Raw genomic sequence first — 12,955 nt, 5'->3', positions numbered from 1 at the left:
GGACAACACACATATTTGAAGTACTTGCATATATTTTCATGTACCACTGTTAAGTTGTTAACATTTCCAAAACCAAAATAATATCATTCATCATAAGACTAAATAAAGTTTATTCTCATTATTTTGGTTATAAAACAAACTATTCATAAAACTCTAAAGCTGCACCTAAGCAATTTTTAAATTCCATGATCGCCATGATTGAACTGACAGTTGTAACGGCATGTAGTTTGGCCTTAGTGCCACAATTACAACATCACATTCATGGTCCGATGTAAAACCTCACTGTTATGTGTGACATTACATCTGTAATGTATTTTTAATGTTAGAGAGCATCGTGACTAGATAGAATTGGTTTTTTGTTCCTTACTTAACTGATATCATGCAAAACGAATATAGTACGCACAACGATGAAGATTATTAATCTAAATACAATAAAGTTTACTTCCAAATAATGTTAAGCATCAGGTCTATTATTAATTTATGAATATTGGCGGTTTTGGTGATAACGTTAAACAGTCGTTGTTGAAATGTAGGATGAGGCTGAAAAATAAGTAGACAATTTATCAGTACATCAATGCAAGTCCAATAGTCTACTACTTCGTGTTCTTTTTTTTCTCGAAGGCCACATTATGCTATTGACGTGTCTGCTCTGAGGTAATTACCTCTAAAGAACGTGAGACAACTTCTAACATCGTCTTGTGTCTCCTCCATCCGTCTATTGATGGCGGATTACAGTGTTAGCAAAACGGGAGTGCAGATGGAGACCAGGTCAAGTCCCTTCAAACGGACGCACCCCCACAGGTCTCCATTGACACTCCCGTTTTCTAACACTAGTGATATACTCTTTTGCTGTACCCTGTATATGAAGAGAATCTAACGGAAAATTGACTGTCAATTTTGAAAGCGACTCCGGCATTATGATTAACATAAATATTAACAAGGTCATTTGATAGTAATTCATACTAACAATCAATATTTAAGAACGCGTTCCCACAGGGAATATCTTTTTACTCAAAGTAAATATTTTTGACATGTTACATACATATCTAAGAAATTTATTTTAACTCTGTTTCGAAGCAATACATACAAATTGCAGAACAACTCAAACCAAATGCTTGAGGGTGTTCCTTTTGGAAGAAAAATTTATAAACAAAGACCAAAACTGTTGTAGTATACAACAATGTTTTAGAGAATACATTAAACTGTTGTCGTTTGCTTATTTATGAATATATTTTGATGAAATTTCTCTATGTCAAACTAATACATTAATATTTAACTAAAAACACACTTTATTACCTTCGCTGTAGCAGCAAACCTAAGTATCCAGCCTTTACACTTAATGATAGGGGTTAAATCTGGTAACTTTAGGGACATATTTGAGTTGTAATTGGAAATTTTGTCAATCTACAGATTTGCTGCGGCGAGGGAATTTTTGAATAGGAAATAAATATGACAAGTTGAAGGAAATATTTTAGTTAAAAGCCTTTAGGCGACTGCAAAACTCTTTAGCGTGCAGGTTTGCCGTGGCAGGGGTTAGGTGGTAGGTGTGATGAGGGGAACCTTATCGCGTCTCACTATTAAATCTACAATACATATGTTTATAAAATATTATGATTCTACTGAAAAATCATGTTGGAACGAAGTAGTTTACACAAGGTCTATCGTCCAAAACTATTAACTGCTGAACGTAAGCCAGTTTTGTTTTAGTTCTCTCTATTTCAGGTTATAGGAACTGCTAAAACGGCGACTAACGAGTTCATTACAAAGTCTGAGAGTTTGTAGAGGTTTTCGATAAACACGGCAGCCTGAGATCATTACCTGCCTTCATTGAGGCCGAGCCGATGAATAACTTTCGATAATTATACAGCCGATGAATAGACATAGTTAATGCTCAGGAAATCTTGTATAAGTAAAGACGATAATTTATAATATTATTATTAACAAATTACTCAAGCACAGGTTTACAAATGAAAACCATATGAAAATTTAGACTGAATAGTATAATACAGCTTATTTACAAAAAAAAAACAGCAACAATTTTTTTTTACAACTAAAAAACAAAGAAACCATTGTGGTGAGTCAGTTTCTTTTTTACACAAACCAGCTCAATCTCCTAAATCTAAATTTTCCCAGTGAGCCTAAATGTGCGTTACATTTGAAGTGTACCTAATATTTATCTGGGTAGATATGTTTAATAAGTGGATATGAAGCTGCCCAACATATCTACACTGGGAACTGCAATATCAACGATAAAATTAATATAGACCTGGAAGCTTATTTCCGTTAACAGTGTCATGACCAATCGGATGGTTATATTTCAATACATTCAATTTGTCCCCAAATAGCATCGGTTAACCTGATAGTTAGCTCAACTCAGATAAGATTGGAAACTAGATGTCAAAATAATCTTTTGGTAGCATTTGGTTGTATCATTCACTTTATATCTACATGTGTACATGTGTAGATATAAAGTCAAAGGTTGTATGTCACCTAAACCACATTGTCAGTTATAGCTCTCATTATATATCTAAGGATTAGGATTTTTTATAAAAACCACTACTAAGTTTTACCTTACAAATAGCAAATATTAAAAAATGTTTTTAAATGTCATGTCTTGGTTTAGCTTAGATGTGTTAGAAAACACAATTTACTTGGACCTGAATAGATCACAATAAAAATAATAAATAGTAGTTTACGCAACGATTGCGTAAAGATAGTGTTAATGAAAGGAGTAGAAATTTAAGATACGAGCTTTGGCGAGTGCGTTTAAAATTTGTACGAGTGTCGTTAACACTATTTACGGGAGTAGCGTACACTACGACAGTAAGTCAAAATCCGTTACGTGCCCACAACTCTATTTTTTACAATTATTACACTTATAATCGAGAAGTTCGAGGAGTTTGGTTGGTTAGAGTAGATGAGATGGTTCTAACCTAACCTAACCTAACCAACCAAAGATCTCGAACAGCCATTTCCGACGGCATATAAGTATATTTGTAAACATTGAGTTGTTGGCATGTAACGGATTTTCAACCGACGGTGTTTTAATTACTTAAAATCACTATTCATAACTTCTAAGAGGGGTTATTTTATCGTTTATAACCTTTCATTGCCACTGACAGGGATGCAAAGAAACATTGACTAAATCATTCAACAATTAAATTGACCTGAACAGCTGATTACTTGAAGTTCGAATTATTACAATTTTACTTCGTTCCTCTCTCAATCCTTGAACCTCATAGGCCCGTTACCCGTGTCAGTAAAACTATGCTGTTATGTGAAAATTTTCGATTCCAAGACTTGAACTGAATCGGCTACTTTAAAAACCGATCGTAGGTAAAAAACTTAAAGACATTAAAAATCCACTACAACATTATTATACGCAGAAATTAATTATGCTTCATTACACCATTGAGTATATACGTGACATGCACCTTATTCGCAGCCTCCACGGCAGCTCCAGACAGTCATTTACAAGTTTTTTTAGTCGTCTGCTTTGGAAATTCCATGGTCATATAGCCTATCAGTCTCAAACTAATCACAGATTACATTCTCGTTTTATACAGAAATGGAAAATATTCTGTATGTTTTTCGAAAATGTATAATCGTTCCTCAGAAACTGCTTCAATGTATAATATATCATGTTTTTCAATAGCATTGAAGATGACTATGTTTATATTTAACTAACCTCAAGTAATACATATTAAGTGCGATATTTCGTGTGCGACTAACGGCTTCAACTCGGTAACATGGGAGGAGCTCATCTACATGCAAAGCTATCACACACCAAGCTCTTGACTTTCAACTCATCAAGGTATAATATAATTAATTTGTAATGGTTATACCAAACAAAGTAGTATATCAAAAGTGGTAGATAGATATTAAGAAAGATAAATAGAGTTTCCTGAGTTTGTGCAGTATGTTAGTGAACTAAGTAATTACTATGTATAATTATAATATATATATATATAACTATAATTATAAGTAAGTGAACAAATGTTTGATCAGCAACCATTGTTATATTTTAGGATTTCTTTCTAACCTAATCCTTTTAGGATTAACTAACCTCAAATAGTTAAATACCAGAAGTTAAATCATTCCCCTTCACAGCTTGAATAATATTTTTAAACTCTATTTAAAAGTGAAGGTTAACCGTCTATTTTGGTCTAGTTTGCAAGTTTCAGATATTGTTTTTCGTAGAACCTACTGTATGATAAAAAACATACAAATGAAATATCAATAATTAAAACAAAACATGTACATATTTTCAAACCTGTTTAATTGGCTTGTTAATTGCATAAAACTTACCATTTACAACTTTCATTTTATTTTTTTACAATTGTTAAACTGAGTAGATTTTAATTCAAATGTACAAAATAGAAAAAAGTACTTTTGCAAGAAAAATCTTGCATTGCTTTTAATACTATCAAAGATACAATAAACGATGTACAATAGCTATATTTCCATTTAGTTTTAGCATACTCTTCTGACATAACTTTTGCTCAGACACGTTTCAACATAAAAGATTCTTATCACCCCAGTCATCAATATTTTAGCATCTCGTCAACAGATGTGTTATCTAAGCGAGGAGATGTTAGCAGATCTTATCAGTTAAAACACATGTTTATCTTTGCTGTAGGATGACCAAGCAACCAGTCCATGTTCACTACAAGCACATACAAGAAACATTTCAACTTAAATAGTTCTATATAGTATACATTTCCTTATCAACTCACGTTGAAGCTTTAAATATTCGTAATCTAAGTTATTTGACATTTTTATTTACTTAAAATCTTATCTTACTTCTTACTGATGTTATAAATGTGAAAGTTGGCGTGTTTGTTTGAAGTTCAATCATGCAATAACTACTGGATGGATTGGGCTGAAATTTGGCATGATGATAGCTCAAATTCTCGATAAACATATAGGCCATTCTTATCTCAAAAATCATATCGGTCTCCACCCTAGTGGCTCTGTAGTTCATGTTAAACTTATGAGTATTCATATTGAAAAGGAATCAAAGAATTTAGTCAGCTATTTCAACTTAACAAGTTGGTTCTTTGATATGCAATAGCATTAACAAGTTGTGTTTATGTTTTTAATTTAATGAATAATTTGTGATATTGTACGAATGTTTGTGGCTATGGCAGATGTGTTACAATAGCATACCGTAAATTAAAAAAAACAAATTTTATCAGTCTGTGTCCTCCCTCGTTGCAAACGCAGAGCTTGAGTATAACTGCACTAAACATATTATAATTATCTGCCAACCCATTACGAAGGACGTGCTAGTTAATTATAAAGATATTTATAGCCAACTTCTATTAATGTATTAAAACCGGAGCTGCATTGATAAATATTATCATGAACCATAATAATTGCCTGCCATTTTCAGGAAACTCTTTTCAACAAATTATTTTCTAACTAAGTAAGATTTTGAAACTGGCATCTGTTGTGATACAGTCAGTGCTCTGGTTATTGGGTGTTTCTTCGTTATGTTTAGAAACCAGACGGTCCTGAATGGTCACTTTATTCATTACACAAGGTCCCAGGAAATAATTTAATTAGTTATAATTTTTTACAAAAGTAGATTTATTTAAAATCAAAAGATTGATTGAACAAAATGTATTTCGTTGGTTTGATTTTGAACACATCATTCAAAGAGCTTTGGCCAAATATTATAGGAAAGAGAGTTTATAGCTAAGAGTTTTAATCCGTAAAATTACCCACGCCTGTAAATCCGTTTGCTCGAGTAAGTTTACAACCGTCTTGCTGTGTGTTGTTTCCTAGGGGCTACTTACAACAATTCCCCACGATCGTTCCGGGCTTTGCTGCAGGCTACAAAGAGGGTGGCCTAATCACTACTTGCGTTATCCATTTTCTTTTATTAGGTTTATTGTGGAAATGTGTCGACATTTCATCACTCGACTGTGTGATTGAATACGCTTCATCTCTGAGGGAGGGAGGGCTGCTGCACTTCACACTACAACACAAATCACTTTAAAGAATCCTCTCATTGCATTAGAAATCATGTCATCAATCTTATAGCTTCACAATTTATCATTGGTACAAATATCTACTTATTATTTAGAGAGATAAAGCTTTAGGTTTAGGGGTTTCCATCTGTCAAGCGTAGCCTAATTAAGAAATACAAATATTACAATTTTAAAAGTATACTTGTGTACTAAGTAGTTGGTGTAAATACCTGCATTTATGTGATCAACGTGTTTCTAAATTGCAACCGGTTTTGACTCACAAGGGAGTCATCAAAAATAAATACATTTAACACGCACACGTACACGAACATAAAAACGAACATTTAGGATTAAAAACGAAGGGTAATACTATAACGGTAACGTGACACGACGTGATCGGGTGGGGGTTATGTCTAGACAATTATTGGTTACTATTGGTTAGCACATAACACCCGCCCGATATAATTTATATAATGTAATGTAATATAATGTAGTCTATCATGTTGCTAAATTGTTGCAATATAAAAAATATATGTTTTTTGTTTTATTGTATTTCTCTCAATTACGATCATTGTGTTTTACCTAAAGGTCATCAAAATCTAAATGTAGAAAGAGTAAAGTTTAATAAAATGACAGAAAATTGAATCAGCAGCTCCACATACACAGATTGTCGATCTGGTGCCTCAATTAAACACTCATAAGCTGGACAGATGTTGGGGACCTCTTCCTGATTTCATCAATACACTTTACTCGATCAAGTTATATTTATATATGAGATATTTTGAAGCTTTAAGTCTCCCTCTGGCGTATGAATACATACAAACTAGCAACCTGCGTCCCTTCGTGACTTCAAAATCCGTGATATATTTGATCACGGAAAAAATCTTCTAATAATATAGATACTACTATGTTTATCGAAACATAAACATTATCAATATCAGAATATGTTTCTTAGACACATTTATTAAATGTATACAATCTTGAGTAACTTTCGGAATCTAAATCACATCAACTTAAGGGGGCACTCCACCCAAAAAAAAACTTGAAATTAAAAAATAAATGTACCAAGTTCCAGCTATTTACCCAAAAGTGTTCTACAATTCTTTCTGGACATTTTGATGTACGACACATAATAAAAAATACATATATGCGGTGTTATTTTCCCAAAATAAGTAAGTGCTACTACTAGACACTGGCCCCGTTTGCTGAACGTAGAATATCCCCCTCCTCACCTCTGCGTGGCATACTTTGACATAATCACAGCTGTTTGCTCTGTATATTGATGTTACGCACGTATATCCTGTCTGTCTAATTTTGTATAAAACAGCCAATACTGTCCAGCCATAATAAAATCATAAGATAAGTTATACAATCCCAGACAGTAACAGTACACTCCAACTCCTCCCCCTGAGCCCAGCTGTGCCCGCCCAAGGCCGGGTTCAGGAGGGTTGCCAGTTAAGACAGGAGTTTTCCATTTGTTGTTATTAGGTTTGTTGTCCGGAAATGCGACTCCCTGCGGGTCTCTGCCCCGTGAGCCAATGATCGATCATAAGAAGGGATGAGAAATTGCCTCCACTCAAATCTCATATGCTACTACTTTTATCATGACTATTTACGATTTGTGTAAGAATGTGTTAACTACAGAATGAGTTACCGTTTTGATTAGCAGTAAAGTTTGCTCAAACAGGAGAACAAGTCTTCGTTATACAGTAACACTGAAAACGATAACAGGGTGCTATTGCTCTATTACTCTTATACTTCACTCTTATTTCCTTAAGAGGGCCTCATAATGAATAAAAACTACAAAGGCTTAACAAATGGGTTTCGTTAGATATGCACAAATTGGAATAAATACAGAATATTGTAATTAATTATTTAATAACTTGTGGCAAAACAATCCTTAATTTTCTTTAGTATTCTTTTAATTGTGGTTTATTTACAGTTTAATTTAAATGGACCCTGCATTCAGTACCAATGGGGTATAATATAAAGAATTTGTTTGAATACCAAATATATAGACAACTAATATCGTACCTAATGGTAAACTCGAGTTGCGCTGATTTATTGAAGCCACTTCGAGTTCCAAGTATACCTCGCACTTCGGTACTCGATAACGGTCCGATGTTAATTACAAATTATTTGTGGATATTTACCAAATAATGCTCAACAACCGGCAGTGCTCAGATCGAGTGGAAATACTCTCACTTTCCGCCCATTTTCACTGTCGCCGTCGTTATCGGCTGTTTAAGTTGTAGGCTATGTGCAATATATTACATTAATGTGGCTATCCATTATAATAAGTTGGTAAATGAGACAGGTATGATATAATAATAGCCCCGCCGCAGAAAACCTGCAAACTAATAGAATTTCCATTTGCATAGCTGGATTTCTATGAAAATATATACTGAAAATTGTCAGATTTATTTCCTATTTAAATAACATTAATTTTAATGAGTACCTAGGTTTGCTGCTACAGGGATGGTATTGCGGTGTGTTTTTTTTTATTGAAATTTCGATAACTTAGTATGAAATAAACAAAATTGCAAAATTTGATCAAAATATGTCCAAAAACAAGCAAACTACAACAGTTTATTTGTACTCCTTAAGAATAACATGAGAATTTTAGATTTAAAATTTGTTTAACTATCTCCGTAACCGTTAGGCATACAACAACACTTCAGCATACAAAATTATTTATTTTTTTAAACTCTAAAAATGGTATGAAAAGAAATTGTGAAATTTTATCTTTTTAGAGTCAAAAATGTGAAAAACCAATTTTTACCCCATAAAACCCCCCATAAACCCCCGTTCCCATGGTCCGATCATGCTGGTTCGCTAAATCGTTCGAATAAACGTAGGTTTACACGTTTCTACCAAATTTCATCAAAATCAGATCATTTTTGCTCAAGTTATCGCGCTAACGGACACATTGAACAGCACTATTGTAAAATATTTGCTATTATCGTATTAACAACTATTGTATTAAGAAAAGCAATAATGATTCTGGGCATAAACCGTTTAAACTCGCGCGTTTGTACATAACAACGACAAATATGAGGATTTATTTGTTGTCACAGTCTTTGTATCATAGTCAGCTGATCAACGTGTCACCGAGGCCTATCTATGCTGAAGTACTCTGTAAACATTCATCACTCACTCGTCCATCAGGCTGACTAAATGTGTGGTTTATGTTGTACCAGCTACAACGCCTACGTTTACGATACGGTATAGTAAAGTTTTTTTGCAAGTTTGTATGCCGTCATCAATAATTGTTCACCGTTCTGAGTTACTTTTTGGTTAACTCGACTGAGGTGTAGTCATAAGAGTCCTAAAGAAAAATAATCGAACGACACTTTGAGTATATGACTTTCTTGAACACCTACCCCTATTAATCACTCCAGTGTTCTGACAAAAAAAAAAACTTTCATAGTGGTGGCCTACTTACATTTACCTTAACTATTATTATAGTATTAGCCAAAATAAACAGATCTGAAATGGTAACAGTTGATTCAGTTTCAGTACTGTTTATTTTTACTCTTACATTTGCTTATGTTATTTGTTAATCCTTTGATTTGAATTTTCTGCCTACCATGATATTATCACAAACCAAAGTGCTTAAGATTTGTTTAAAGAGATATACTAAATTGTCAAACTGAGTTTAATCAATAAAATGTTAAAAAGTTTCTCTAGTGTAGCAAAGGAAGTTTGCACTTGTGTTACACATTATATTTTTCATACAGTTACTATAAATCATATAAATAATTAGTCTTTCGAACGCTGTACAACACGTTTTTAGGTTGGGTTAAATCCAAACGTTAAACGAAATGGGAAACACTGTACCAGCTGATCGTAGTCGTAGTATCTTGCTGCTAACCCACAGTGCGCTAACCTATTGCCAAGCGTACACGGATTACGTGTATAATAAAAACACGCTGTTTGGTGTTGTTTGGTTGGAATACTTGTGTGTGACAAAGTAAATACTGTGCAGCAAAGTAAAAAGTGTGCAGCAAAGTAAGTAAATGCAGCGATTATCAGCTTTCTGTACTAAAATCAGTGCAAGGAGTACTTTGTCGGGTGACTGTAGGAAAAAAAATTGAAAATGGATTGTAAATAGGCCTAGTTTGGTCTATGCGTAGATCTGATAAAACCAAATTCAATTCATCGTAAATTAATAATTTTATTTGTTTAATAATTATGTCAAACAAATGCAATCTTTAAAAAGTAAAAGATTATTGCATTATTCATTTTCCTTTATAAAACAAGCTACAAACCTTATTAAAATACGCAATTTGCGCTAGGGTCTTCTTCTAAAAAAATGTCATAATTAATTGTAAGGAAGACTGGGTGAACTGAACAGTTTTAATCGGAATACTGTGTAGGCCTAAATGCTTTTTCACATCGAAACAACGTAACGGTAGTTGGATATCCTTATATAAATAAACAATTCAATTTGTTTTAGGAATCACAATACTTGTATTGTTTATTTATGTAGTTTTTGTAGTATATATAATAAAAAAATATCTGTGTGTCGTATCTAAAATATAACTTCAACAGAACAATGTTTCCTGAATATTGTAGTTATGCAGGTTTTTTCATAAATATGACTCCACAATAATTTCATTTAAGTTTGATGACAACATTTGGATGAATGCTTTTAGGTCAATTTTTGAACCAACATTTGCTATGATTGAGATAAACTTGAATATTTTTAAGAGTAGCAACATTATAAAACGTTCTAATATTATATAGTCATAACAAAATATTGGTATAAAAAGGCACAATAATTGATCAGTAGTGCCATATTTAATTCCTGCCAAATAATTTAATAGTATACAATACATTTTTATATGGGTGGTGGTATTAACAATAATCACTATTTGTATGTGTTTTGGAAGTATGGTTGTGATTTCCCTGGACACCTTTGAATAGCATGTGCATTTGCAACAAAGTAAAAACAGTGTAAATTAGTTTCTAGTTGGCTTATCATCTTCAGTGATTTGGGCATGTTTTTCTCAACTTTCAAATACATGTTTGAAACATCGTAGGTAACACTATAAGACTCCTTTCGGAAATCACTCCGAACTACAACAAATTAAGAAGTCCCGGAGAAGAATATTGTTTCAAGTCTAATTTCTTCAGCTACTTTAGCACTGCTTATCGCACAGGAAGCCTCCGTGAGTATTGTTGGATATAAGCTCGGGTCGACTTAAAATTTTTCAAACGTTACTTTTTGCAACAATAGCAATTACCTTTGGATACACTCTGTTTTCTGAATCTTAATACACAGCCTATTTATTTTTAAATCCTACTGTCTCAGACACTTGGAGTCTTCTAATCACTCAGAGCTTCTTGGTCTCAGTAACTCAATTCTCGTCAGTAATTACTCACCTTGATCTCTAGTTACAAGAGATTAGAGGCCAAATGTGATTTACAATGAAAATCTCTATCCAGAACTCCGTACAGATGGGAAAACACACAATTTGAGAATGCAGTGATTGTTAAGATATTGTATAAAAATCTTACATATTTAAAATCATTTGATATATTTATGCTGTGTCGATAATTCTGGTAACAGGGAGAAATTATGTTAGATTTACTTTTAATTCACGAGTCATTTTTGGTACACATTTTAAATACACTTGAAGATCTGCCTAAAAAAAGTGACAAAAATAATTTACAATATGTCTCAACCACTAGCAGAATTCTACTTGCGAAGCAGTACAAAAGGAGTGCATATGCCATTTAACATAAACTCCCATTTGAATTTACCAATCTGTCAAATTATGGAAGACACTAGTGATTCAATTCAGTAGCTCATATTGAATTTAAAACCCAATTTTAAATCCCTTTGAAAAATTAGTACTTTGCATATTTTGTATGGGGAGGTCAATGATAACAATGGAAAACAAGGGAGACGCCCCAACACCCAGGCACAATATCCCCACCATTCAATGGTCTGTGTGTAAGCTAATTTCTAACCCCCTTGCAAGATCATATTTGCTTCAACGTGCGATGTACAGAGAGGACACCCGACTACCAGAGCTGTCAATCTATATCATGAGTTAATGATAAGGATGTTCTGTACTATCCTCTACAACATTTTAATGGATAAAAATAGAAAATAACTGGTCAAAGCAACCAGAGGTTTTTAAACTAATGATTTTGTCAGTAGAACAAAATATGTTTAAATAGAATAAAATGTGATAAGGTAGGTAACAGGTAAAGGGGGTTTTAGTGGTATGATTTAAAAAGTTAAATAAATGAAAAAAAACTATTATTATAATACCCCAAGCCATTGGAGAATGTTTTTGAAAATTATAATTTCATATTGCAAAAGTGCAATACTGTAGAAAGCTACGAGCACAAGCACCCCTGTCCCCACGTGCTCGAAATAATGTTCAAACACGAATGGCATAACTCTGTTGTATAAATAAACTAAATATCAAGGTAATAGAAGTTTATTTCTCAATACTTCATCTAATTTTAAAATAAAATCACAAAAGAACACTATTAATAATAAAATATAGATATCGGTACAATATATGTATAATTTTAGTATTATATTTTTAGAAATCTTAAAAGCATTAATTAAATTCTTAACACTTTAAACAGTTAAACATTATTAGTCATGAAGTCTATATGAACTGATTAGTTATTCACGTTATACTACTGATTAATTCGAGCCAGTAACATCATCATAAAAGAAAATGGCATATATTTTATGCGCTTAAAATGTACATTTAGTTGAACTTTTATGACTTCTTGGTCTTTAGTTTAATGAGTTTGAATTATTTATTACCACTTAGGTTTTAATTTTACTTAATATTACTTGACAAATTGGAGATACTGTTTTGTTATAGTGCATATCTAAATAATGAATAATTGAATCCATTAAATCTGTGAATCTTTTTTATAACTGGATTACAAATTACAGAACACAGTTACCAGGGAGTATGTTTAATCTATGATTATACATACAG

Source organism: Macrosteles quadrilineatus, unplaced genomic scaffold (assembly GCF_028750875.1).
Source record: "Macrosteles quadrilineatus isolate MER2022 unplaced genomic scaffold, UCM_ALF_1.0 Scaffold_2__2_contigs__length_208266976, whole genome shotgun sequence".
NCBI classification, from domain to species: domain Eukaryota; kingdom Metazoa; phylum Arthropoda; class Insecta; order Hemiptera; family Cicadellidae; genus Macrosteles; species Macrosteles quadrilineatus.
Note: the sequence above shows the minus strand (reverse complement) of the source record.